Source organism: Nycticebus coucang, chromosome 5 (genome assembly GCF_027406575.1).
Source record: "Nycticebus coucang isolate mNycCou1 chromosome 5, mNycCou1.pri, whole genome shotgun sequence".
In the NCBI taxonomy this organism is placed as follows: Eukaryota; Metazoa; Chordata; class Mammalia; order Primates; family Lorisidae; genus Nycticebus; species Nycticebus coucang.
The window spans coordinates 121414984-121420314 of NC_069784.1; positions in this window are offsets into that span (position 1 = coordinate 121414984).

The following is a 5331-nucleotide window of genomic DNA, read 5'->3' on the forward strand; positions in this document are numbered from 1 at the left end:
ATAATTCATAGATGCCTTTCTGCAGAGTCCTCACATAGTGGAATGGGCTCTGTCAGACCTATTTAATAAGGACTCATCCTGTCCACGAAGGTTCTTTTCTCATGACCCGAACTACCTCTCAAAGTGCCCACTCCCATTTCCATCACTTTAGGGGTTGGGTTTCAATATATGAATTTCAGGGAGACGTAACATTCAGACTATGGCACTGATCCCGTATGACCTCACCATTATCTCTTTGTATCTTCATATTCACAGGTATTGGGCTGAATTTTGGGAGACAATAATTCAACCCATAACATTCCATCCTCTGCCTTCTCCCCCAAATTTATACCTTTTTTACATGCAAGATACATTTCATCATCTCAACATTCCCCAAAGTCTTAACTCTTATAGCACAGAACAATTTAATTCTCCCTTGATTATTTGATGTGGCGTACTTTCCCAGTCAGTGGCCTGACTCAGCTTTAGTCATTGGTTACTTGGAACTTTTAACTTAAACACACACACACAGAGAACGTTTTTCTTCAGATATTTTTCAGTTTAGGTTTAGGACCATGTCTTCACTAATAAGTAGGAGCTAAATGCTAACTGTACATGGCTATATAGTAGGATAATAGACATTGTAAACAGAAGGTGGGAGGAGTGAAGGATGCAAATTTACCTATCTGGTAAATGTATGATATTCCATTCACAGGTACACTAAAAGCCCTAACTTTAGCATCATATAAGTCATCTATGTGATAAAAATGCTTGTACCCTCTTAATATTTTGAAATTTAAAGAAAATGGAAAACATCCAGAAAAATAAGACTAAAGCATGATCTTAGGGTTCTACACAAAATAGCTTTTGTGAGGCATTACCAAGTGGATCTTTCACGATCCAGGTTTATTATGCTTCGAATGCTCCTATCTGAATTTGACCACACTTCCTCTTCTTAATCTTGGTTGCGTCTCTTCTGTTTCAATGAGTGCTCATAGAAATATGGCATGAGTTTTCAGCTATTAAAAAAACATTTAAAAATTTGAAAGTTATAAGTAGTGGAAAAGTTTGAATTTCTACTTGGAATTTGGAGAATCTGAAATATGGGTCCATATTTTTAAAAGAAACCCCATATGGACATAAAAACTCTCTTAAAAATAATCTTTTATTATAGAAGTAAATTCAACAAACCAATGGGAATTATTAAAAAAATCAATTGAAAGGCTGTTAGGCTGAGATGGCTCTGGCATGTTCAGTTCTTACATGAACAAACTGATGCCAGGGCTAATGTAAACATTAAAAAAATGTAAATTTAGTCAATCAGTAATCACAAACTGATTTACAGCTGGGGGCATTCCACTTTAGGGAATTAGTTATATTTTCTTTGTTTTGCTTCTGCAAGCAAATTCTAAAAATTTTCCCCTTGTACTCTCTCATGAAGCTGGACCACTTGTGATCTAGAGTTGCCCCATTCATGAATCCCTATCTTTTCAAATAAACTCTTCAAAGTTTTAATGTGCTGAAGTTTATCTTTTAACAGAACCAAAGAAGCATGGAATGAGATGACTCTACTTTTATTTCCTTCAGTGCTGAAGAAAGAAAGGTTCAATTGTTGAGAAAAGATCAACTGCACACCAGCCCTGCTGGTGCCATAACTAAGCCCTACACACGTCAACATAGATTTTCTGTGACCCCAGTACACTAAAAGCCCTAACTCATTAAATTGAATGATTTTCTTTTTTATTGCTGGGGATTCATTGAGGGTACAATAAATCAGATTAAACTGATTGCATTTGTTAGACAATGTTCCTCTTGCAATCGTGTATTGCCCCCAAAAGGTGTGGCATACACCAAGGCCCCATCCCCTCCCTCCTTCCCTCTCTCTCCTCTTCCTTTCTCCACCCCTCCCTCCTCCTTTCTCTCTCTGCTCACCCCTTCCCCCACCTCACCATGACCTTAATTGACATTAATTGTCCTCATATCAAAATTGAGTACATAGGATTCATGCTTCTCCATTCTTGTGATACTTTACTAAGAATAATGTCTTCTATTTCCATCCAGATTAATACAAAGGATGTAAAGTCTCCATTTTTTAAAATGGCTGAATAGTATTCATGGTGTACATATACCACAGCTTGTTAATCCATTCCTGGGTTGGTGGGCATTTAGGCTGTTTCCACATTTTGGCGATTGTAAATTGAGCTGCAATAAATAGTCTAGTGCAAGTGCCCTTATGATAAAAGGATTTTTTTCCTTCTGGGTAGATGCCCAGTAATGGGATTGCAGGATCAAATGGGAGGTCTAGCTTGAGTGCTTTGAGGTTTCTCCATACTTCTTTCCAAAAAGGTTGTACTAGTTTGCAGTCCCACCAGCAATGTAAAAATTCCCTTCTCTCCACATCCACGCCAGCATCTGCAGTTTTGAGATTTGGGGATGTGGGCCATTCTGTTGGGGTTAGATGGTATCTCAGGGTGGTTTTGATTTGCATTTTTCTAATAGATAGGGATGATGAACATTTTTTCATATGTTTGTTAGCCATTCATCTGTCTTCTTTAGAGAAGGTTCTATTCATGTCTCTTGCCCATTGATATATGGGATTGTTGGCTTTTTTCATGTGGATTAATCTGAGTTCTCTATAGATCCTAGTTATCAAGCTTTTGTCTGATTCAAAATATGCAAATATCCTTTCCCATTGTGTAGGTTATCTATTTGCTTTGGTTGTTGTCTCCTTAGCTGTACAGAAGCTTTTCAGTTTAATGAAGTCCCATTTGTTTATTTTTGTTGTTGCTGCAATTGCCATGGCAGTCTTCTTCATGAAGTCTTTCCCCAGGCCAATATCTTCCAGTGTTTTTCCTATGCTTTCTTTGAGGAATTTTATTGTTCCATGCCTTAAATTTAAGTCCTTTATCCATCTTGAATCAATTTTTGTGGAGAAAGATGTGGGTCTAGTTTCAGTCTTTTACATGTGGATATCCAGTTCTCCCAACATCATTTATTGAATAGGGAGTCTTTCCCCCAGGGTATGTTCTTGTTTGGTTTATCAAAGATTAGGTGGTTGTAAGATGTTAATTTCATTTCTTGGTTTTCAATTCGATTCCAAGTGTCCATGTCTCTATTTTTGTGCCAGTACCATGCTGTCTTGACCACTATAGATTTGTAGTACAGACTAAAATCTGGTATGCTGATGCCCCCAGCTTTATTTTTATTACTAAGAACTGCCTTAGCTACACGTTTTTTTTTTTCTGGTTCCATACAAAACGCAGAATCATTTTTTCCAAATCTTGAAAGTATGATGTTGGTATTTTAATAGGAATGACATTGAATAGGTAGATTGCTTTGGGAAGTATAGACATTTTAAAAATGTTGATTCTTCCCAGCCACGAGCATGGTATGTTCTTCCATTTGTTAATATCCTCTGCTATTCGCTTTCTTAAATTTTCATAATTTTCTTTATAGAGGTCCTTCACCTCCTTTGTTAGGTATATTCCCAGGTATTTCATTTTCTTTGAAACTGTGGTGAAGGGAGTTGTGTCCTTAATTAGCTTCTCATCTTAACTGTAATTGGCATATACAAAGGCTACTGACTTGTAAACATTGATTTTATATCCTGAGACATTACTGTATTTTTTGATGACTTCTTGGAGTCTTGTGGTTGAGTCTTTGGGATTCTCTAAGTATAAGATCATTTCGTCAGCAAAGAGGGAGAGTTTGACCTCCTCTGCTCCCATTTGGATTCCCTTTGTTTCCTTGTCTTGCCTAATTGTATTGGCTAGAACTTCCAGCACTATGTTGAATAGTAAAGGTGACAGAGGACAACTTTGTCTGGTTCCAGTTCTAAGAGGAAAAGCTTTCAATTTTACTCCATTCAGTAAAATATTAGCTGTGGGTTTGTCATAGATAGCTTCAGTTTTAGAAATGTGCCACCTATGCCTATACTCTTCAGTGTTCTAATTAGAAAAGGATGCTGAATTTTATCAAATGCTTTTTCTGCATCTATTGAGAGGATAATATGATCCTTATATTTGCTTCTGTTAATATGGTGGATAACATTTCTGGACTTGCGTATGTTAAACCAGCCTTGCATCCCGGGGATGAAACCTACTTGATCATGATGTATGACTTTTTTGATGATAAGCTGTAATCTATTGGCTAGGGTTTTGTTGAGAATTTTTGCATCTATATTCATTGATGAAATTGGTCTGAAATTCTCCTTTTTCTTTGGGTCTTTTCCTGGTTTTGGTATCAAGGTGATATTTGCTTTATAGAATGTATTGGGGAAGATTCCTTCCTCCTCAATTTTTTTGAATAATTTCTGCAGTATGGGTATAAGTTCTTCCTTGAAGGTTTGATAAAATTCTGGTGTGAAGTCATGTGGACCAGTGTCATAGCCTCTAGTGACCCCTATGGCCCTGGACTCAATCGCCGTAGGAAGGAACCAGGCATGACATGGATTAGAAGTACAAGCTTTCAGGAGGTGGGCTAACCTTGCTTGCAGTATAACCCTGAGCAACCTCCACAATAGCCTTTTATTGACACAACACAAGACAGGTGAGGGGAGTGTTAGATAATGATTGCGTGCCTAAGGATCATGGTGGGCTCGGGCTCTTTCTCGGCAAGGAGCATCTGCGGACGAATTGCCCAAGGGTCCATTCCCCAGCTGCAAATCATCTTGCTCAGAGGTCGTCTGGCTCTTGTGTCCTCTACAGACCAGGGCATTTTCTTGTTGGAAGCTTTTTTATTGTTTCTTTAACCTCAGTGCTTGAAATTGGTCAGTTCAGGAGCTCTATTTCTTCTTGGCTAAGTCTAGGGAGAGGATGTGATTCCAAATATTGATCCATTTCCTTCACATTGTCAAATTTCTGGGCATAGAGTTTCTGGTAGTATTCAGAGATGATCTCTTGTATCTCTGTGGGACCAGTTGTTATTTTCCCTTTATCATTTCTGATTGAGGTTACCAGAGATTTTACTTTTCTATTTCTCGTTAGTCTGGCCAATGGTTTATCTATTTTATTTATTTTTTCAAAAAACCATTTATTTTTTCAAAAAACCATTTTTGTCCTTGTTTCATTAATTTTCTGAATGATTCTTTTGTTTTCAATTTCATTGATCTCTGATTTGATTTTGGATATTTCTTTTCTTCTTCTGGGTTTAGGCTTAGATTGTTCTTCTTTTTCTAATTCCATAAGATGGCGTGTGAGTTCGTTGATGCACTCTCTTTCTGTTTTTCGAATGTAAGCATCTAAAGCAATAAATTTTCCTCTCAAAACTGCTTTTGCAGTGTCCCACAGGTTTTGGTAGCTTGTGTCTTCATTGTTGTTATGCTGAAGGAAGTTAATGATTTCCTGTTTTATT